The following is a 24,966-nucleotide window of genomic DNA, read 5'->3' as shown; positions in this document are numbered from 1 at the left end:
GAGTGCTCTGGAAGGATTGCTTAATACAACCTCAAAGGGCTCCCAACAGTGTTGCAAAATATGAAAAAGAAGCTCTGCAAATCGTTTTTTGTCCATAATGGCCAGCACTGGATGCAAATTGCTAGGGAATGAATTTAAGTTTATCTCCATGCATAAGCACAGCTCTACTCCAACAAAGCTACTAGCCTACTGTCCAATTCCTATCTGTGGCCCCATCTACACTGCCATGTAATGCAGCTTGAAACTGCTGATTTAAGATAAGTGCAGACTCATATTAATGTGGTTCAATGCAGTTAAACTGCATTCAATGGCAGTGTAGATGGGATCTGCAACTAATGCTATGGCAAGATGACCTGGGAAATATTCGGAAAGTTGCCCCTTTCATCCTACAGCTCTCCAAAGCCCTGGACTTGATTCCATAAATCACTGAGATTTAACTACCCTATTTATTTGAATCCACTGCTCACCATTTTTGGCTAAATTACATTGCCGAAATTATGGTGCGCATTAGATTCGTGTAAGGCGGTAATCAAGAATGATTGACAACTGGGAAATAGAGGGAGAAAATGTGGATGCCGTGACAGACTTTGTATTTCTAGGTGCAAAGTTTACTGCAGATGCAGACTGTGGCCAGGAAATCAGAAGACGCTTACTTCTTGGGAGGAGAGCAATGTCCAATCTTGATAAAATAGTAAAGAGTAGAAACATCACACTGGCAACAAAGATCCGCCTAGTCAAAGCCATGGTATTCCCTGTAGTAACCTACGGATGTGAGAGCTGGACCTTAGGGAAGGCTGAGCGAAGGAAGATCGATGCTTTTGAGCTGTGGTGCTGGAGGAAAGTGCTGAGCGTGCCTTGGACTGCGAGAAGAACCAACCAGTCCATCTTCCAGGAAATAAAGCCCGGCTGCTCACTGGAGGGAAGGATACTAGAGACAAAGCTGAAGTACTTTGGCCACATCATGAGGAGACAGCAAAGCTTAGAGAAGACAATTATGCTGGGAAAGTGGAAGGTAAAAGGAAGAGGGGCCGACCAAGGGCAAGATGGATGGATGGCATTCTTGAAGTGACTGGACTGACCTTGAAGGAGCTGGGGGTGGTGACGGCCGACAGGGAGCTCTGGCGTGGGCTGGTCCATGAGATCACGAAGAGTCGGAGACGACTGAACGAATGAATAACAACAAGGCGGTAATCTTAGTGCGGAGCCAAAGCAAAAGGGGAAGATGCTTCAAGAGTCCCTGGAGCTCCTATTTGAGAGATGTTATCTCTTATTTAATTGCCAGGGCTCAATGCTATGTTGTTGTTGTTGTTGTTTCTTCATTCAGTCGTTTCTGACTCTTTGTGATGCAATGCTGAAATTGCAGAGAAAGTTCAAGACCTTGTAAAACTACAGCTCCCATGACTCCATAGTATTGGACCAAGGCAGTTAAAGTGAATTCCTTTGACAACATCAATGCATCCCAAGGTTTTACTTTTACAAATGCTGGGGAAATAGGTGTTCTAAATTACAAAGAGTGCATTTTTTTGCTACTGCACATTACATTCGGCAGCAAATTTTTTTTGGGTAGTAATTTTAGACAGTTTATTCCTGTTTCAAGAGTATTTAAAAGCCACACAATTCTCAAAGTGTTACAAGGTTTATCCGGAAAGTAAGATTACAAGGTTACAAGATTTTTTTTAAAGACAAAGAATGAATATATTTTAATAAATCTTATGTGGATGGTAGCATAGGTATTACATTATTTTTCCACACAGTCACCATTCAGTTCAACACATTTTGTCATCCGTGGGACGGGTTTTTGATGCCTGTGTCATAGAATTTTCCCTCCACCTTTTGCAGCCAGTTCATCACTTCGGTTTTCACTTCGTCATCATCAGAAAAGTGTTTTCCACCCAGGTGTTCCTTCAATTTAGGGCTGTGAGAGGGGTGGCTTAAAACATCTCAAACAAATGAAGTCAACAACTCTTGTGTTGCGTGAGCGATGTACAGATGTGCATTGTCATGAAGGACACAGTCTCCTGCCGTCAGCATCCCACAACATCCCATTTTGTCACATGCTGTCTTGACATTACATCCTCTCCATAAACTGAAATGATTTCATGATGAATCACAGCAGTGTTCATGCCCTTAATATTTAGGTCATGTATTACAGCTCGAACATCACACTTGGAGGGAAACGGAATGAGGATGCTCATCTCTAACCTTCACCACAACGCCAGTCGATGAGCTACGGACGACTGGCACTGCTCATTCGCTTCTGCTGGCTTCCTGCTACATGGCAGTGATACCAACTTCACCCATGAGAGCTACGTGCCTTGTAACCTTATTTTCCGGATAACCCTTGTACATTTTCTGCCTTTTTTTTACATTGTTCTTATTTCAATTTTGTATGGAGTAGAAGAACTTCCCAAACAGTTTCTGTTGGTAACATTGGCTCTGCTTGTGTGATGTTCTAGTGTGAGTTTTTGTAACGTTCCAAGCAGAACACCTAAAGAAGATTTAAGTGAAACAAGGTGGAACAACACGGAAGACCTTGTAGTGTTTTGTTGTTATCTGCATAAAGGATCCTATGTTTTGTTGTAATCTGCATAACGAATCCTTACCTACATGGAAGATATTTGTGTTTTATTGTTATCTGCATGAAGAATCCTCACCTACATGGAAGATATTTTGGTTTTGATCTACATGGAAACATTGTATTTTGACTCATACAAAAGCTGCTGCCCGATACAGACTTATGACCAGCATAATAATAATGATGATGATGATGATGATGATGATGATGATGATGATGTTTTGGTACAGCCGCACCAGGAGTTCCAGCTTATCTTGCTATCTGTTTGATGCTGCATGTATTTTGAAGTTATATGCCTTTGCAGTTAGATGGCTCTCCTTATTTTGCAGTTATTGGGTCAATTGCTTGTCAATTATCCTTAGGTTCCCTAGTCTAGCCCCTTTTTTGGGCTTTGGTAGGGAAGTGAGCCATTTTGAGTTTAGTTTCAGCCAGGTTAGCCAATGTATGGGATGTGTGTTGCTTCCCCTGTACAAAGGCTTCAACCTTTAAGAATTCCAGGGTCACAGAAACTCTAACAGAATCTCCAGGGAAAGAATTTCCAGGGGAGAACAGCTTTAAGAGTCTCCTAAGAACTCCAGGGAAGCCTTCCACAGCCTTGAGAGTTTCCAGGAAGACAGCCTTAAGGTTTAAAGAACTCCAGCTGGAGAACATCCATTGCCTTGCTGGTAGGTCCTCTCAGCGCTCGAGAAGCAGTTCGGCCTGGCAGCGAAACCCACACCAGTGAGGGTTGGATTTTAGTCAGCCTTGGGAGAAGTTAAAAAAGGGGAATTTTCCTTTAGAGAAAGTTATTGAAGATAGTGCCTGTCCCCTGTGGGCAAGATTGAGAGATCTAATTCTTCATCAAGAAAGCTTTGGAGTACCTGTTTGTTTGTTTGATTCATTAATAAAATACTTTGTTGTATTTTTCAAGCCATATCAAGACTCTTTTGTAGTGGAAACCTCTGAGAACTTCTTCTCAGGCCCTTGGCTTCCCCCTGGGCAAAGGTTACATATCCTATATTTAAAGCCAAACAAATACAGCGGCAACAGAACAAATAATAATAATAATAACAACAACACTTTATTTGTACCCCGTTACCATCTCCCCAAGGGACTCGGTGTGGCTTACATGAGGCCGAGCCCAAATACAACAATACAAGCAATAATAACAACAATACAAGCAATTAAAATAAACATGGACAATACAATAATGCAACATTAACAATAAGACCACATGATTAAAAACTATGGGAAGGCCAAATGTAAAATTAAAATTGGAAGTAATGCTGGAACATGGGCGAAAAAGTGATGGGTCGTTTGTGGAAAACATACAAGCAGACCTAAAATGTAAAGTGCTTTGGAGGACAAAGTGCTATGGGATCATTATTCTGGGAAGGCACACTGGAACAGCCACGTCTTCAAGCTCCTCCTAAAGACTGCCAGAGTTGGGGCCTGCCTGATGTCTTTAGGAAGTGAGTTCCAGAGTCGGGGGGGGGGGGGGCACCACCGAAAAGGCCCTCTCTCTCGTCCCCACCAATCGCACCTGTGATGCAGGTGGGTTCGCAAGCAGGGCCTCTCCAGATGAACGGAGAGATCGTGTGGGTTCATATACAGAGATGCGGTCACACAGGTAGACAGGTCCCAAACCATTCAGGGCTTTGTAGCTAAGAACCTGCACCTTGAATTGGGTCAGGAAAATGAATGGCAACCAGTGGAGCTCCTTGAACAGGAGGGTTGACCGCTTCCTGTAAGGAGCCCCAGTTAACCACCTGGCTGCCGCCCATTGGACCATCTGGAATTTCCGAGCCGTTTTCAAGGGCAGCCCCACGTGTGTCTCTCTAAATTCCTTTCTTTATGACTGATACTAACAGACTATAAATTTATTCTTTATTCCTTTGTCGGTACATTATGATTTGGTATGGACTATCTCCTCAGATGTTTTAGGAGTATACTTTTCCTCTAATAATATAGCTCTATGTGATTTACTTCCAAACAGGTTCTATGTAAGAGTTGTAGGAATTAATATATTGTGTTATTTCTCTTGAGGAATTGTAAAGAGTTGTTTGCATACATACTTTGTTTCTTTGTATTTTGCACAGAAACCAGCATCTTCCTTGCAGAAAACAATATGTCTGTGAAAAAAAAAATCTGTTCTCCATGCAGAAAAGGTTGGGTTCGATGCAAATCACATTTTTTGTATCCTATTTGTAGCTTTTATACTTTCTGTGTAGGAAAGGTCTTGACGCAGAAATATTATTCCCTGTGCATAAAGTGCTATCACAATCCTGTTTTATGATGCCTGTCAGCAGCATCTTGGGGTTAAAAAATGAAAACTTCATAGATCAATGCCATTTTAAAGGCTCTTCTGGACTCTGGGAGATGCCATAATGTCAATGTTGGAGCTGTCGGCCACGAGGCAAGGGAATCGAAGCAAGGGAAGATATGCACAGAAAAATAAAGAAAACAAGAGATACACCAAGAATTGGGTGTCTGCTTTAATTAAAACATAATCTTCTCTAATCTGTCCTTAGCAGGCACTCGCCTTGTAAAGACGGGAGAAATCCATTTTTAATCTTATCGTCCACCAGCGAAGGTTGCTGGAGATTAGCTGGGCCTCCAAAGGGTGAACGAAGCCTTCCCTTTTTTGCCTTGTTGTTTATCACTTTATAATTAACCTGAGCCCAAGTTCCTACCTGGCACCTGGGTTATGAGCAAAATGTCTGCCATTGACGCATTGGAAGCCGGTTCCGGAATTGCACATGTCTTTGGACATTATTTGGACTCAGCTGGGGAGGATGGGATCTCGTCTATCGTTGTAAGGCTGAAAAGTGCCCCATTTTGAGAGCGGTGGTCCCCCAAAAAGTAACTTTTTCAAGCTCTGGACAATTCTAAACCTAATGCTAAAATCAGATAGAAGTCCCATCTACACATAGAATCCAGTTTCTGAATCCAAATTATCATCTTTGAACTGGATTATATAGCAGGATAGACGGGACATCATATAATCCAGTTCAAAGCAGATAATCTGGATTCAGAAACTGAATTATATGGTAGTGTAGATCCAGCCAGAGAGGGTACATCTAAACTGTAGAATGAATGTTGTTTGGCCCCACTTTAACTGCCATGGCTCAATGGAATGGGAGCAAGAGAGTTCTGCAAGGTCTTTGGCTGTCTTTGCCAAGGAAGGCTAGCTAGTGCCTCACCAAACTACAGTTCCCAGAATGCTGTAGCATTAAGCCATGACCACTAAAGTGGTGTCCAACTGCATTTATTTTGCAGTGAGGATACATCCAGAGACACACTTATGGTATGATGAGGGGGAAAAGAAAAGAAGAATATATGCCATGCATAATTTTCTAAATCTCAGAAATAACCAGAAGCAGGCCCGTAGCCAGGATTTTGATTCTGGAGGAGGGGGGGTGAGTTTGGTTCGGGGGGGGGGGGCTGAGTCTGAGTGAAAGAGCGTCTACCCTAGCAAACCTTTTGTATCATTACCCCAATACCCTCATGCATATGGGATATATTGAGCATGGTGATCAGATCATTATATGAATAAACATAACAGTTTAAATAATGTACCAGTAAGGCTTTCTCGCAGACCACTATGAGAATTTCGGGGGGGGGGGCTGAAGCCCCTCAAGCCACCCCCCACCCCCCCACCCCCCGGCTACACGCCTGACTACAAGGGTTCTCCGCGAGGAATTTTCTCGGAGGAAGATGTGGTAGTGGGAAGCCAGCAGAAGCAAATGAGCAGTGCCAATCATCAGCAATTCATCAACTTGCATTCTGGTGAAGGTTGGAGATGAGTGTCCTCATTCCGTTTCCTTCCAAGTGTGAAGTTCGCTCTGTAATACGCTACCAAAATGCTAGGGGCATGAACACCCCTAAGATTCATCGCGAAATCATAGAATCATAGAATCATAGAGTTGGAAGAGACCTCATGGGCCATCAGGTCCAACCCCCTGCCAAGAAGCAGGAATGTTGCATTCAATTATTATTATTATTATTATTATTATTATTAAACTTTATTTGTACCCCGCTAGCATCTCCCGAAGGACTCGATGCGGCTTACAAAGGCCAAGGCCTCAACACACAAAATAACAATACAAAACCTAAGGCAAATTAAAAACAATTAAAGCAATATAAACAACAAGCAATAAACCATACGCTAAGACACAATAAAACTGGGCCGGGCCAGAGTAATGGGTACAGGATTAAAAGTGCTGATGTGACAGGTGGTATATAAGGCTTATAGGGCAAGTGCAGTGTGTGGTGTGTAGCAATCTTAGTTCTAATAAAGTGCTTATGGGACTTGGTATTGGAGATTTCCTATTCTGGGAAGGCACATCGGAACAGCCAGGTCTTCAAGTTCTTTCTAAAGACTGCCAGTGTAGGGGACTGTCTAAGATCTTTGGGGAGGGTGTTCCAGAGTTGGGGGGCCACCACAGAAAAGGCCCTGTCTCGTGTCCCCACCAAACGCGCTTGCGACGCAGGCGGGATCATGAGCAGGGCCTCTCCAGATGACTGAAGTGAATGCATGGATTCGTACACTGAGATGCGGTCACTGATGCGGTCAAAACTCCCCTAACAGATGGCCATCTAGCCTCTGTTTAAGAACCTCAAAAGAAGGAGCCTCCACCACACTCCGGGGCAGAGATTTCCACTGCTGAATGGCTCTCACTTTCAGGAAGTTCATCCTCATGTTCAGGTGGAATCTTCTTTCTTGTACTTTGAAGCCATTGTTTCGTGTCCTAGTCTCCAGGGAAGCAGAAAACAAGCTTGCTCCCTCCTCCCTATGACTTCCTCTCACATATTTATACATGGCTATCATATCTCCTCTCAGCCTTCTCTTCTTCAGGCTAAACATGCCCAGCTCCTTAAGCCGCTCCTCATGGGGCTTGTTCTCCAGACCCTTGATCATTTTAGTCGCCCTCCTCTGGACACATTCCAGCTTGTCAATATCTCTCTTGAATTGTGGTGCCCAGAACGGGACACAATATTCCAGGTGTGGTCTAACCAAAGCGGAATAGAGGGGTTACTTCCCTAGATCTAGACACTATGCTCCTATTGATGCAGGCCAAAATCCCATTGGCTTTTTTTTGCTGCCAAATCACATTGTTGGCTCATGTTTAACTTGTTGTCCACGAGGACTCCAAGATCTTTTTCACACGTACTGCTCTCGAGCCAGGCATTGTCCTCCATTCTTTATCTTTGCATTTTGTTTTTCCTGCCAAAGTGGAGTATCCTGCATTTGTCCCTGTTGAACTTCATTTTGTTAGCTTTGGCCCATCTCTCTAATCTGTCAAGATCCTGTCAAGATAACAAAATGTATTGAACTGAACATGATTATGTGGGGAAATAATGTAATACCTATGCTACAATCCATGTAAGTTTTATTAAAATATAGTCATTCTTGGTATTTTTTAAAAATCTTGCAGCCTTACTTTCCGGATAACCCTTGATGTTGTATATCCATAGGACGTGCATTGCTTTTTCCCATGAGGCACAACTTCATAATTCAATATTCTTAGCTCCTTTACTAAGAAATCATGCATAAAATTACATAATGTAATCAGTCATATAGCATTCTGGCAAATATATGTTCAGGGAACAGGGGAGAGAAACTGATGATACCTACTTACTTAGGCGATCCCTCATTGGTCGAGTAGGATAGTCTTCCAGGATCAGTGTTCTGGTGGGTCCGTAGATGACTGTGGAGCCCTATTCTTGATCTGCATCTTCTCCCGCAGTGAGGGCATTGGTTTCCAGGTGGAAGGCGGTCTCGGTCGGGGTTGGCTTGACGTGCCGTCCTCTTGGCACGTTTCTCTCTTTCGCCCTCCATTCGTGCCTCTTCAAATTCTGCAGCACTGCTGGTCACAGCTGACCTCCAGCTGGAGTGCTCAAGGGCCAGGGCTTCCCAGTTCTCAGTGTCTATGCCAGAGGTTTTAAGGTTGGCTTTGAGCCCATCTTTAAATCTCTTTTCCTGTCCACCAACATTCCGTTTTCCATTCTTGAGTTTGGAGTAGAGCAACTGCTGGACGTGGCCGGTCCAGCGGAGTTGATGGTGAAGGACCATCGTTTCAATGCTGGTGGTCTTTGTTTCTTCCAGCACGCTGACGTTTGTCTGCCTGTCTTCCCAAGAGATTTGCAGGATTTCCTGGAGGCAGCGCTGATGGAATCGTTCTAGGAGTTGCATGCGACGTCTGTAAACAGTCCACGTTTCGCAGGCATATAGCAGGATTGGGAAGACAATAGCTTTATAAACAAGCACCTTGGTATCCCTACGGATGTCCCAGTCCTCAAACACTCTCTGCTGCACTCGCAGAGCTCATTGTATTTCAGTGTCTATGTTGACTTTGGTGAAGAGGTGGCTGCCAAGGTAGCGGAAATGGTCAACATTTTCTAATGTTACACCATTAAGCTGTATCTCTGGCATTGGAGAGGAATTGGCTGGTGACTGCTGGAACAGCACTTTGGTTTTCTCGATGTTACACTGCCATATAATGCCGTTTGAACAGGATTATATGTATAGGCCCATATAGCTGCATTGGACTGCATTATATGAGTATACATGACATTATATGGCAATGTAGATCCAGTCTTATATCTTTACAACTGAAAGTAGGTCTCTGATTTCCAGGCATTTCAAATGATCCACAAGCACTGGAAATTTGAGAAAACAATCGAGTGACAATTCTACAATGGAAAAATCAAAAATATCAGGACATACACACACAGAGAGAAATAAACTCTCTTTTTTCCTATTTCAATTCTTTTTTGCTCATCCAATCACTCTGGACTTTGTCGACACCAGACAAAGTTGTGAAGCATTTCTGTTTTCTGGGATTTATTTTCTTTGAAGCTTGGCATCTTTGGAGAGGGAACATTGACCCCTGGCGATGCAAAAAAGGAAGTGCACTGACTCGGTTTAACATCCATGGGCTTTCAACCCGCAAAGAGCACTGTTGCTGTGTTGATGGGAGTTGCTTTTGCTGCATTCAAGGAAGTGGGAAGAATGTCCTCACACAAAAGATTTATGTCCCCCAAATGAAATTTTCCCTCAGTCCACAAATATCTAGCACTGCAAAGAGTGCGACGTTGAAAATGGTTAGCATCTAGACTTCTTATATTTGTGTGCCTTTTGTGTGTCATTTCCCATAAGGGTCCAATGAAGGGCAACCCTAAAGAGACCCTATCATGGGATTTCCTGGCTGGATTTGTTCAGACGAGGATTGTTTTTAACTCCATCGGACTGCACTATATGAGTCCACACTAACTATATAATGCAGTTTCAAACTGCATTCTGTGGCAGTATGGATGGGGCTTGGGTCTGCCCACTTTGCTTTCCCCCTCCTCTTTGCAGCCTTTGCTGAAATGTCACTTTCTGCTTTGAGGTCCCATAGCAGATCCAAAGAAAGGAGACTAAAACCAAAGGATGGGGCAGTTGGCCATAAAACAAAAATGAAATTCAGTCTTCTACATAATGCATGTCATATCTGGATCAAAAGTCAGGGGGATGGCAAGTTTGCTCAGGGTTTTAGTCCAAACTTTAAAGGTGCTGAATCTATATTGGTGGTTGGAGTTTGCATCTGTGGGTGCATCTACACTGTAGAATGAATGCAGTTTGGTGTCACTTGAACTGCTATGGCTCAATCCTGTGGAATACTGGGGGTTTGTAGTTTGGTGAGACGCCAATGCTCTTTGGCAGAGATGGCTAAGCACCTTGTAAAACTACAACTTTCTGGGTTCCATAGCATTGAGCCATGGCAGTTCAAGTGCAGTGAACTGTACGGAGCAGAAACACCCTTGAATAGCTTATTTGCAGTCCAAACTTAACCTCATAGCAGGGGCGGCTCAACCATTACGCAAAGTAAGCATTTGCAGTATAGTTGATTTTGCCCAGGGGCGCTCTTGAGGCGCTCTTGGGGGAAAATAGACCTTGACATATGCGAGTTGTAGTTACTGGGATGTATAGTTCACCTAAAATCAAAGAGTATTCTGAACTCCACCAATGATGGAATTGAACCAAATATGGCACACAGAACTTCCATGACGAACAGAAAATATATATCAGTGATTGGTTGGGGGGGGGGGGGTGCCAAAAAACTGTTTGCTTACCATTGAAAATTACCTAGGGCCGCCTCTGCCTCATAGTGCAGCATTTCTCAACCTGGGGGTCGGTACCTCTGGGGGGGGTCATGAGGGGGTGTCAGAAGGATCACCAAAGACCACCAGAAAACGCAGTATTTTCTTTTGGTCATGGGGGTTCTGTTTGAGAGGTTTGGCCCAATTCTATTGTTGGTGGGGTTCAGAATGCTCTTTGATTGTAGGTGAACTATAAATCCCAGCAACTTCAACTCCCAAAGGTCAAGGTCTATTTTCCCCAAACTCCACCAGTGTTCACATTTGGGCATATTGAGTGTTTGTGCCAAGTTTGGTCCAGATCCATCATTGTTTGAGTCCACAGAGCTCTCTGGATGTAGGTGAACTACAACTCCAAAACTCAAGGTCAATGCCCATCAAACCCTTCCAGTATTTTCTGTTGGTCATGTGAGTTCTGTGTGCCAAGTTTTGTTCAATTCTATTGTTGGTGGGGTTCAGAATGCTCTTTGATTGTAGGTGAACTATAAATCCCAGCAACTTCAACTCCCAAAGGTCAAGGTCTATTTTCCCCAAACTCCACCAGTGTTCACATTTGGGCATATTGAGTGTTTGTGCCAAGTTTGGTCCAGATCCATCATTGTTTGAGTCCACAGAGCTCTCTGGATGTAGGTGAACTACAACTCCAAAACTCAAGGTCAATGCCCATCAAACCCTTCCAGTATTTTCTGTTGGTCATGTGAGTTCTGTGTGCCAAGTTTTGTTCAATTCTATTGTTGGTGGGGTTCAGAATGCTCTTTGATTGTAGGTGAACTATAAATCCCAGCAACTTCAACTCCCAAAGGTCAAGGTCTATTTTCCCCAAACTCCACCAGTGTTCACATTTGGGCATATTGAGTGTTTGTGCCAAGTTTGGTCCAGATCCATCATTGTTTGAGTCCAAAGAGCTCTCTAGATGTAGGTGAACTACAACTCCAAAACTCAAGGTCAATGCCCATCAAACCCTTCCAGTATTTTCTGTTGGTCATGTGAGTTCTGTGTGCCAAGTTTTGTTCAATTCGATCATTGGTGGAGTTCAGAATGTTCTTTGATTGTGGGTAAACTATAAATCCCAGCAACTACAACTCCCAAATAACAAAATCAACCCAAAACCCCAACAGTATTCAAATTTGGGAGTGTCGGGTATCTGTCCTGTGAATGAAAATATGCCTGCATATCAGATATTTACATTACGATTCATAACAGTAGCAAAATTACAGTTATGAAGTAGCAACGAAAATAATTTTATGGTTGGATGTCACCACAACATGAGGAACTGTATTAAGGGGTTGCGGCATTAGGAAGGTTAAGAAACACTGTAGTAGCGGATTCAACACCCACCTGACATGGAAGCCGCAAGCCAAGTTGAAAGATAACTAGTGGTCAACACTAGACCAGTGGAATTTGGATCTCTTTTTTCTCCCATGTTGCCATGAAAATTTGTATTTTCTGAATTTTTAGAAGGCAATACAAAATTGCTATCTTTTGCTGATCCCTTGATGGATATTATATAGCTTCAGATTGTTTTCAAGAATGTGTGCTCTGGGTCTTCTGCGATATTGTTTGTGATTTATTTGCGGTTTTACTTTACTTCTGATGTTTTTAAAACAAACACAGCTTCGCTGGCCCTGGTGACCAGAAAAGCAATTTATTACGTTTCTTAGCAAATAATCAATACAGAGCTTGAAGTAACCTTCATCTCTTTATGTATGGATTTAATTTATTGCCTGCCTTTCTTCCAAGATGGAAGCCCTGCAGAGACGTGTAACAAGCAATGCGTTCCTTGTTCCTTTCTATCGAGAACAAGTTGCAATAGCGCTACACTTGGAATATAATTTAATGTGAAATAATTTAGTTACCTTTCCCATTACCAAAATGAATGAATAGTTCACTGAATGAAAAACATTACTTTTTGGAATAAAAAGAAAAAATATGGTGTGTGTGTGTGTGTGTTCATATCAGGAGAAACTTAAGAAACTGCAAGTCACTTCTGGTGTGAGACAATTGGTAATCTGCAGGGACATTGCCCAGGGGGTGTCCAGATGTTTGATGTTTTACCATCCTTGTGGGAGGCTTCTCTCATGTCCCTGCATGGGGAGCTGGAGCTGACAGACGGAGCTCAACCCACTATCCTCAGATTTGAACCGCTGACCTGTCAGTCATCAGTCCTGCCAAAACAAAGGTTTAAGCCATTGCGCCACCACAATATGTACAGTATATGTATACAGTATATGTATATAATGAAGAATGGATGTAAACATGCATACATTAGGGCAGTGTATCTCAACCTGGGGGTCGGGACCCCTGAGGGAGTCATGGGGGGGGGGTGACAGAGGGGTCACTAAAAACCATCAGAAAACCCAGTATTTTCTCTTGGTCATGGGAGTTCTGTGTGGAAAGTTCGGCCCAATTCCATCGTTGGTGTTCAGAATGCTCTTTGATTGTAGGTGAACTATAAATCCCTGCAACTACAACTTCCAAATGTCAAGGTCTGTTTTCCCCAAACTCCACCAGTGTTCACATTTGGGCGAATTGATTGTTCATGCCAAGTGTGGTCCAGATCCATCATTGTTTGAGTCCACAGTGCTCTCTGGATGTAGGTGAACTACAAGTCCAAAATTCAAGGCAAATGCCCACCAAACCCTTCCAGTATTTTCTATTGTTAATGGGTGTTCTGTGTGCCAAGGTTGGCTCAATTCCATCATTGATGGAGTTCAGAATGCTCTCTGAGTGTAAGGTAAAGGTAAAGGTAGTCCCCTGACATTAAGTCCAGTCATGTCTGACTCTGGGGTGTGGTGCTCATCTCAATTTCTAAGCCGAAGAGCCACGTTGTCCGTAGACACCTCCAAAATCATGTGGCAGGCATGACTGCATGGAGCGCCGTTACCTTCCCGCTGGAGCGGTACCTATTGATCTACTCACATTTGCATGTTTTCGAACTGCTAGGTTGGCAGAAGCTAGGGCTGACAGCGGAAGCTCACGCCACTCCCCGGAATCGAACCTGCGACCTTTCGATCAACAAGCTCAGCAGCTCAGTGCTTTAACCCACTGCGCCACCGGGGGCTCCACTCTTTGAGTGTAGGTGAACTATAAATCCCAGCAACTACAATTCCCAAAATCAATCCCCCCACCCAATCCTACCAGTATTCATATTTGGGTGTATCAGGTATTTGTGCCAAATTTGGTCCAGTGAATGAAATACATTCTGCATATCAGATATTTACATTACGGTTCATAACAGTAGTAAAATTACAGTTATGAAGTAGCAACGAAAATAATTTTATGGTTGGGGGTCACCACAACATGAGGAACTTTATTGAGGGATCGCGTCATTAGGAAGGTTGAGAAACACTGCATTAAGAGAAACCCATACCAAACGACATACAAATTTTCATGGCAACATGGAAGAAAAAAGAGATCCAAATCTGTAGTATAAAAAGGTATGCAAAAATGCATGCATAGTATGACTCCGTATCCACAGGATCAATACTTCTAGTTTCATTTATCCACATTCAACAAAATATAGCCTTGCTAGGCATTTTCTTGATCTCCCAGTGCAGCCAGAAGTCTTTTGTTTCAATAGGATTCATTGTTATCTGCAGTGCAGAGATATGTATGTATTTATTTATTTTTATGACATTTACTAGCTGTGCCCTGCCACGCGTTGCTGTGGCCTATAGTAAGAATTTTTGAAGTAGAGGTAGATATCTGAACTATTATGAAAGAGAGGTACCTACCTATTCCTTCCCCCTTTTTCTTCCCCTTCCCATTTCTCTCCTTTCTTCCTTCTCTACCTCTTTCTTTCATTCCTTCTTTCGCTCTTTGGTTTCATCCTTCCTTCTCTCTTTCCTTCCTTCCCTCCCCTTCTCTACTTCTTTGTCTCCTTTCTTCCCGCCCTGTTTCCTTCCTTCTTTCCCTTTTTATTTCCTTTTCTTCTTCCTTCCTTCTTTATCTCTTTCCTGCCTTTCCTTTCCTTTTCCTTTCCTATTTTCTCTTTTCCCTTCTTTCGGTACCTCTTTCCTTCCTTCCTTCTCTCCTTCCTTTCCTCCTTCCTTCCTGTCTGTTCTCCCCCAATACCATGGTAGAGTCCCTTCTAACTCTATTCTATGAGTCTATTTAATATAGTACTATATAGTAGCAACATTATATTATATAGTAGTATATATAAAAATAATATATATAATATATATGTATTATATAGAAATATATATAATAGTAATATATGAAGTATTGTTATAGATATATATGTGTGTGTGTGTATCACCAACCAGTGATCCAACATCCATCCATATGTGTGTGTGCATGTGTCTACACTGCCATATAATCCAGTCCTAAATAGATAATCTGGATGTTACATGGCAGTGTGGAAGGGTTGACTTTGGGTGCATCTACACTGTAGATTTAATAAAGGAGAATGAAGCTGGTGAGGGGAGGAGAAAATCTATTTTCTGTCGTTTTGAAAATGGTTTTTGGCATATGTACGCATGAGTCCCCTTTCAGGAGGAGAAGGGCAGGGTATAAATATAGGAAATAAATCTATATAAATAAAAACATAATGTTCGTTTGTGGGATTAACAGAACTCAAAAACCACTGGACACCTAACAACCCAATGTATGTCCTTCACTAAAAAAAAATGATTTTGTCATTTGGGAGTTGCTGGGATTTATAGTTTACCTATAATCAAAGAACATTCTGAACCCCACCAACGATGGAATTGAACCAAACTGGGCACACAGTTCTCCCGTGACCAACAGAAAATACTGGAAGGGTTTGGTGGGCAGTGTCCTTTGGTTTTAGAGTTGTAGTTCACCTACATCCAAAGATCACTGTGGCCTCAAAGAATGTTGGATCTGGACCAAACTTGGCAGGAATATTCCATATGCCCAAATGTGAACACTGGTGGAGTATGGGGGAAATAGAATCTTGACATTTGGGAGTTATGGCTGCTGGGATTTGTAATTCACCTACAATCATAGAGCATTCTGAACCCCATCAACGATAGAATTGGGCCAAAACTTTTCAGAGCGGCGCCCATCGCTTGTTCTCGGCTGGGAATGGAGCAGGGGGTGCCTCGTTACCGCGGAGTGCAGAGAGCGCAGCAAAAGATCCCTGATGGCGAAGAGGGGGGTGTGCGCTCTTGGTGGCAGAGGCGACACCGGGTGGGCATGGCCAGGCAATGCTGGCTTCCCGGGAGGCTTCTCCCTCCCACACGGGAGGGAAGGAAGGAAGAAAGAAAGGAAAGGAAGGGAGGGAAGGAGGGAGGGGAAGGGGAAGGGAGGGAAGGAAGGAAGGAAGGGGAAGGGGAGAAAGGAGGAAGGGGAAGGAAGGAAGGAGGGAGGGAGGGAGGGAGGGAGAAGCCTGTCCCGGCGCGACCCCGGCCGAAGCCGCTCCGGGGAGAGAGAGAGAAGCGCCGCTGACGCAAGCGGCGAGGGGCTTTGCATGAGGCCTGGCCAGGACACGCGGGCTGCATCTGGCCACGGTGAGGGAGGGAGCTGGGTGCCGCTCGCTGTGCCACTTCTATTTGTATGGCCATGTGTGCACATGCGCTTGGCTCTCAGTGCTGTAATGGCTGCTCTTCCCTTGTGTGGATTTTTGGGGTTTCTGCTGTTTCTTTGGGGGGGTTTTGAGTGGAGGACATAAATTGGACTGTTAGGTGTCTTGTGTCCAAATTTGGTGTCAATTCCCCCAGTGGTTTTTGAGTTCTGATGGTAGCACAAACGAACATTTTATTTTATTTTATTTTATTTTATGCTGCCCTTCTAATCTTGAAGGGGACTCAGAGCAGCTTACAAGTTATATGTACATACAACATATTATATTATTAGCATAGCACACTAAAGGAGGCCAGAGGGGGATTGGCTGAGTGGGTTGAGGTGGTGGTTAACGCCTCCCTTCGGGAAGGCAGAATTCCAGCGAGCTTAAAACAAGCTATAATAAAACCGCTGTTGAAAAAACCATCACTGGACCCCACTAAATTCGACAACTTTCGGCCAGTTTCCAATCTTCCCTTTTTTGGGCAAAGTCCTGGAACGCGTGGTGGCTTCACAACTCCAGGTATTCTTGGGAGACACGGATTTTCTGGATCTGGCACAGTCTGGCTTTAGGCCAGGACATGGAACCGAGACAGTCTTGGTCGCCTTAGTGGATGATCTGCGCCGGGAGCTCGACAGGGGGAGTGTGTCCCTGTTGGTGCTGCTGGACCTCTCAGCGGCCTTCGATACCGTCGACCACGGTATCCTTCTGGAACGCCTTGCAGGGATGGGTCTCGGGGGCACTGTTCTACAGTGGCTTCAGTCATTCCTGGAGGGTCGGTCCCAGAAGGTGTTATTGGGGGACACCTGTTCAACCCCACAACCTTTGTCGTGTGGGGTTCCTCAGGGCTCTATACTGTCCCCCATGCTGTTTAATATCTACATGAAGCTGCTGGGTGAGATCATCCGGAGTTTCGGGGTACGGTGTCATCTGTACGCAGATGATGTCCAACTCTGTCACTCCTTTCCACCTGCTACTAAGGAGGCTGTCGAGGTCCTGAACCGGTGCCTGGCCGCTGTAACGGTCTGGATGAGGGCGAACAAATTGAAATTGAATCCAGACAAGACAGAGGTACTCCTGGTCAGTCGCAAGGCCGAACAGGGTATAGGGTTACAGCCTGTGCTGGACGGGGTCGCACTCCCCTTGAAGGCGCAGGTTCGCAGCTTGGGTGTGATCCTGGATTCATCGCTGAGCCTGGAGCCCCAGGTCTCGGCGGTGACCAGGGGAGCATTTGCACAGCTTAGGTTCGTGCGCCAGCTGCGCCCGTACCTTGGGAAGTCTGACTTGGCCACGGTAGTCCACGCTCTGGTTACACCCCGTTTAGACTACTGCAACGCTCTCTACGTGGGGTTGCCCTTGAAGACGGCCGGGAAGCTCCAACTGGTCCAACGTGCGGCAGCCACGATACTAACAGGAGTGGGGCACAGGGAGCATACAACCCCCCTGCTGTACCAGCTCCACTGGCTGCCGATCTGCTACCGGGCTCAATTCAAGGTGTTGGCACTGGCCTATAAAGCCCTAAACGGTTCCGGCCCAAGATACCTAACTAACCGCCTCTCGGCCTATGAGCCCACGAGGACTTTGAGATCTTCCGGGGAGGCCCTGCTCTCGATCCTGCCTGCATCTCAGGCACGGCTGGTTGGGACGAGAGATAGGGCCTTCTCGGTGGTGGCTCCTCGGCTGTGGAACACCCTTCCCGTAGACATCAGGCTAGCCCCCTCACTGTTTATATTCCGCAGGAAGCTGAAGACCTGGTTGATTAAGAAGGCTTTTGAATAGAAGTGCAATGACTGGTAACTTGACCATAGGAATGTAACAACGGAAATGGCATCGGATTGTGAATTGGACGATGAGACGACTCGGAATGGTATTGTAGTAAGGTTGATGTTTTGATGTTTTGATGATGTTGATAATTATGTACTGTGGATTGTTTTATTGTATGTTGTATTCTGCACCTTTTTTCTATGTTGTACACCGCAATGAGTCGCCAGTAGGCTGAGAATTGCGGTATATAAGCGTAGTAAATAAATAATATTATATATTACTATATTGTACTATACCACTATACTGTATTATTATTAGTAATATTACATGTAGTATAAAATATAAAATTATTATATTATCATTAGTATTATATTGTATTACATTATAATATTATCAATATTATATGTGTATACAACATATTATATTATTAGCACAGCACAATATTTGTAATATATTACTATATTGCACTATACCACTATACTGTAATATTATTAGTAACTAGCCGTCCCCTGCCACGCATTGCTGTGGCCCAATTTGGTGATCTGGAAAATAAAGTAAAGAGAAAGTGTTGGTCTCTAATCTACGTAATTTCTTTATGCTTGTGGGTAAACAGTATTTCTTGCTGTTTCTTTGTCAGTGTTGATGTTGATATATAATTATTATATTGTATTGTTATTAATAATATTGTATATGCAGTTTGCATACCCAAAAATAAATATCTTAATGCAAATAATTTTCAAAGCTATAGTGTATCAGGAACTATCTATCTATCTATCTGTCTATCTATCTATCTATGGCTGGATGGCTCTTTGTCAGGAGGACTTTGATTATGTTTTCTTGCCCTGATGAAGGGAGTTGGAGAAGTATTTTCTGTTGGTCATGGGGCTTCTGTGTGAGAAGTTTGCCCCGATTCTGTTGTTCATGGGGTTCAGAATCTCTTTGATTGTAGGCGAACTGTGGATCCCAGTGACTACAACTCCCAAGGTCTATTTCTCCCAAACTCCATCTGTGTTCATATTTGGGCATATTGAGTGCTTGTGCCAAGTTTGGTCCAGATCCATCATTGTTTGAGTCCACAGTGCTCTCTAAATGTGGGTGAACTACAATTCCCAAACTCAAGGTCCATGGCCACCAAACACTTCAAGTAATTTCTGTTGGTCATGGGAGTTCTGTGTGCCAAGTTTGGTTAAATTCCATCATTGATGGAGTTCAAATGCTCTTTGATTGTAGGTGAACTATAAATCCCAGTGACTACAACTCCCAAATGACAAAATCAAAACTTTTTGAGTGATGGTCACTCCTTATGTTGTGAGACGTTTTGTTGCCAAATTTGGTGTGATTTCGTTCATTGGTTCTTTTGTTTTTAAGGTACTCATTACACAAAGAACATTTATATATATATAGATATTACATGTAATATAAATATATAATAATTATATTGTATTATTATTAATAGTATATTGTATATGCAGTTTGCATACTCAAAAATACATATCTTAATGCAAATAATTTTCAAAGCTATAGTGTATCAGGAACTACAAAATGAAATTGAACAAAGCCCTGAATGGTAAATCAACACTTACCGCAAAATAAATATCATTTATTTGTTAGGTCTGTATTGATAGAACTTAGCCATTGGATTCAGAAGAACAGGAAACGATTCTCAATGTCTAACAGCTCAGTTTAAGACTGAAAAGCCGAGAAACCAAAATAATCAATTTTGTCCATCCCTGATTGTTATATGTAAGGATTTGGAGTTTATTAAAGCAATTGGAAGTGGTCTTTTCTTTTCTCAAATTAGTGAAGCTTTGGTAGTTGAGCCCTTGTTGAATTGTAATCCTACCCTTTCCATTTACCTCCCTCTCTAACGGCACGAATTGAGATTTATTCAAGGTGTGCGTTAAAGCTTTTTATTTTAAAAGGAAATCATTGGGCTCACCCTCTTTCAATTTGCCCTGAAGCTTTGGATGACGAAGCCAAGGCAGGGCAGTTTCTTCACCTCCTTGTGTCGATGATTTATTATTATTTGGGCTGAAGTTTGGACTCGCGCCTGGCCTTTCGTTCCTGCAGAAATCCTCTCATTTCTATCTCTCTCCTTGTCGCTTTAATGGCATCCAATCTCCTATTTATACAATGAATATTTATGAAGGCCCTTAATGAAGAAGATGGAGCAGGCGAGGGAAAGCGGGAGAGAAGAAGAAGGAGGAGAAGGAGAAAGGGCGGGCTGCTCATATTTGCCGTTTGTCAGCGCCTCGTTAGTATGCAAGTGGCTTAATTTCTTGATTAAATTTCATCTTACAAATATGACAGTGGGAATTAACTTCCACCTTTTCTCTCAAAGAAGAGGGATGGGGAATTAAGGATGGATGTTTCCTGAGGGTGACCAAATCGGACCTCCATTTCTAGGGGGAGATGACCCTACAAGACACGTGGATGATCTTATGTCCCTGTTTTGTGCCGTCTTCGTGGAAGGATTGGTCTCTTTCAAGAGTTATGGGAACATAGAGTACCTGCAAGAATATTATATGAAATCCTATTAGAATAGTGTTTCTCAACCATCCTAATGCCATGACCCCTTTCTCGTGTTGTAGTGACCCCCAACCATAACATTATTTTCATTGCTACTTCATAACTGTCATTTTGCTGCTGTTATGAATGTCATGTAAATGTCTGATATATGCGGAATGTATTTTCCTTCACTCAACTTACTTAGGCGATCCCTCGTAGTCTGAGTAGGATTGTCACCCAAGATCAGTGTACTGGCGGTGGGTCCGTAGGTGACTGTGGAGCCCTATTCTTGATCTGCATGTTTTCCCACAGTGAGGGCATTGGTTTCCAGGTGGAAGGCGGTTCCGGTTGGGGTTGGTTTGATGCGCCTCCCTCTTGGCACGGTTCTCTCTTTTGCCCTCCATTCGTGCCTCTTCAAATTCTACAGCACTGCTGGTCACAGTTGACTTTCAGCTTGAGCGCTAAAGGGCCAGGGGTTCCCAGTTCTCAGTGTCTATGCCAGAGTTTTTAAGGTTGGCTTTGAGCCCATCTTTAAATCTCTTTTCCTGCCCACTAACATTCCGTTTTCCATTCTTGAGTTCGGAGTAGAGTAACTGCGTTGGGAGGACGGTGGTCGGGCATCCAAACAACATGGCCAGTCCAGCAGAGTTTATGGCGGAGGACTATTGCTTCAATGCTGGTGGTCTTTGCTTCTTCCAGCACGCTGACATTTGTCCACCTGTGTTCCCAAGAGATTTGCAGGATTTTCAGAGGCAATGCTGATGGGATCATTCTAGGAGTTGCATGTGACATTTGTAGATAGTCCACGTCTCGCAGGCATGTAGCAGGGGTGGGAGAACAATAGCTCTATAAACAAGCACCTTGATATCCCTACGGATGTCCCGGTCCTCAAACACTCTGGTGGGGTTGGGGGGGATTGGTTTTGTCATTTGGGAGTTGTAGTTGCTGGGATGTATAGTTAACCTACAATCAAAGAGCATCCTTAACTCCACCAATGATGGAACTGAACCAATATTGGTACACAGAACTCCCATGACCAACAGAAAATACTGGAAGAGTTTGGTGGGCATTGACCTTGAATTTTAGAGTTGTAGGTTAACTACATCCAGAGAGCACTGTGGACTCAAACAATGGTGGATCTGACCAAACTTGGCGCAGACACTCAAAATGCCCAAATGTGAACAGTATTGGAGTTTGGGGAAAATAGACCTTGACATTTGGAAGTTGTAGTTACTGGGATTTATAGTTCACCTACAATCAAAGAGCATTCTGAACCTCACCAATGATAGAATTGGGTCAAACTTCCCACACAGAACCCTCACAACCAAGAGGAAATACTGTGTTTTCTAATGGTCTTTGATGACTTCTCTGACACCCCCCTTGCAACCCTCCTCCCAGGGGTCCCAACCCCCAGGTTGAGAAATGCTGGATTAGAAAGATGCATCTCAAACTCCTAGAATTATAAAATAGTTGCGTTGGAAGGGTACCTCAGAGGACATCAAGTCCAAGACACACAATCTCCAACGAAACCATCCCCAGATAGTAGCTGTCCAGCCTCTTTTTGGAGACCTCCAGAGAAGGTTGAGTGGAATCAATGCATCCAATATTAATTTTGAAAAAGTAATTAAAGGTTGTGTCTCCCTTACCAAATATGCTCAGGACTAGAAGTATTTTGAAATTTAGATTCCCCTTTCCTTCACTTTCTACCTCTGAAAGAGAAGGGGAGGAAAGGGCAGGGAGGGGACTTCGGGAAAAAACCCTCCCTTCCAGCTCGCCTACCCCGCTCCGGCTGGCCATGCAGCCCCCAAGTTAGAAAGTTTGCCCATGCCCGATTTATTTATTTACTGTATTTATATACCTCCTTTTGCACCCCTGGGGAGATTCAAAGCAGTTTACAACATATTAATGGCAAAAACTCCTTTCCTCTCATGCACATATCATCTTTCTTTTCCAGTGGCATTAAGGAAGGCTACTTCACCTAACATTTCCAGTACACACATACATAGATACTTTGCCATTTATAGAGAGAGGTAAGAAGGTTATTATCAATATCAGACGCAATCTTTAAAAGGCTGACAAAACATCTAAATAAAGTTGGCAGGGTCATAATAGAAACAAAAAGGAACCAAACTTGGAAAGGGCCAGATTATCCAATGATTATCTATCTATCAGATTATCCTGGTGTGATGGTTTCAATTATCCATTCAGTCATGGAAGCTCATTGGGAGACCTTGGATTAGTCCAATTCTCTCAGCCTCAGAAGATGACAATGGCACACTTCCTTGGATCAAATCCATAAACTGGAAATGACTTGAAGGAACACCACCACAAAATCATACAATCAATTCTTGGATAGAATCAATCATAGTCACCTATGGTGCAAAATTTCAGTCTGTAACCCCTGGCAGATTGTGAACCCAACATAATAGTAATGATAGTACAATAAACTTGAAATCATCATGTTGAAATGACACAGGGCTTCTAGGTTTCAATTTTTGGGCAAAAGGCAATGCCAAACATCTAAAAAGAGCCTTGTGTCACCTTGATAGCCGGGGGATTGTTTATGACAGAAAATTTGATGGACGAGCTTCCTTCCAAGGCATGACACATTACCTTCTGTTGGCAGATATTTAATGAAGTGAATTCTGGACTGCAGCAATATACAGAGAGGCATTTAAGGTCATCCAGTGTCTCTTTCATTTGTTGTTATTGCTGCGATTAAACTGTTGTCTATTATGACAGCAGAAGGAAGCTACCGAGACATTGGTAACAAGACTAAATTTCGAGTTTTGAAATCTCAGAATCATACCTGAGATACCAGCAGCAATAGATCGCACCAATTGAAAGGTTGGCCGTTCGAAGCCTGGGTCTGGACCTTCAGCCCAGTTCACTTTCCACCTAAGCAGTTTGAAAACAGCTCAGAGCTGTGAGTAGAGAAATTAGACATCGCTTAAGCAGGGAGTTATTTAATGGCACCATAAAAAGGAAATACCAGAAAATGCCGGCAATCAAAGGAAAAAGGAATTCTGTGATCAAGGGCTCTTCGTTATAGAGGATAGAACGACAGCACCCCCTGTGGCCGGAATCAAGTACAACCTCCAGAATGCCAAAGTTGGGAGAAATGTCGACATATACCTCTATCTGTTGTCTGTTCTATCTGTTTAATGGCATTGAATGTTCGCGGATGACCTGATCTGTATGATCCAGGAACCAAGAGAAAACATAATCAATTGGATAAGTAAGATAGAAGAATATGGGAACCTTGCAGGTTTTAAGATAAACAAACAGAAAACCAAGATCTTAACAAAGAACATCTCGAAAGAAAATCAAGATAGATTAAGAGAGATGACAGGAATGCAAATCGTGTCAAAAATCAAATATTTAGGAATCCAACTAACCGTAAAGAATTCCCAACTCTTAAAAAACAATTATGAAAGAATGTGGAATAAAGTAAAAAAAGATCTGAAAACATGGAATAATCTAAATCTTTCCCTCATAGGTAGAATAGCAACTGTTAAGATGAACATCTTACCAAGATTCTTATTTCTCTTTCAAAATTTGCCTATACTTCGAAACAATAAATTATTTAAAGAATGGAATAAAGAGATCTTAAAATTCATCTGGAAGGAGAAAAAAGCAAGAATAAAACTCAGACACCTGACAGATGCAAGGCAAAGAGGAGGACTAGGGCTTCCAAATCTAAGAATTTATTACAACACATGTGGAATGATCTGGATAAAAGATTGGATATCTTTGAAGAGAGAAAAGGTGCTAAACCTGGAGGGCTTTGACTTGAGAGTAGGATGGCATGCCTACCTGTGGCGCAACCAAATGAAGAAAGAAAAAAAATTAACAATAATTTTGTCAGGGGGGTGCTCTTAAAAATCTGGGACAAGTACAGAGATACATTTTATCAAAAGACACCGCTATGGCTATCCCCGTTTGAGGCGGGACAAAGACGTCTGCTGGGTTGGACGAGCTGGCCCACCTATAATAACTTAACGACCAAGAGAGACGGCAAGAGAAATTTGAAAACTAAAGAGGAGATAGCCAAAGAACTTAAAACCTTTTCTTTGCTTCAATATTTCCAGTTAAAGGAATATTTCAATGAAAATCAGGAAGTGGGCTTTTCAGACAAAGATGACCTATGGGAGAAGATACTACGAAAAGATAAGAATAACATAACCCAGATATATAACAAACTACTCGAATGGGTGACAGAGACTGAGGCCATAAAAGAATGTATGATAAAATGGGCCAAAAACATCGGTAGGCCAATAAAACTCAAAGAGTGGGAATTGATATGGACAAAAAAAAAAAAATCAATTATACGTACTCCACAGATCTAAAAGAAAATTGGTACAAGATGCTATACAGGTGGTATATGACTCCACAGAAACTAGCCCTAATGTACAAAAAAACAAACAACAGATGCTGGAAATGTGAAGACCAAATCAGAACCTTTTAC

The sequence above is a fragment of the Anolis sagrei genome, chromosome X, assembly GCF_037176765.1.
Source record: "Anolis sagrei isolate rAnoSag1 chromosome X, rAnoSag1.mat, whole genome shotgun sequence".
In the NCBI taxonomy this organism is placed as follows: domain Eukaryota; kingdom Metazoa; phylum Chordata; class Lepidosauria; order Squamata; family Dactyloidae; genus Anolis; species Anolis sagrei.
Note: the sequence above shows the minus strand (reverse complement) of the source record.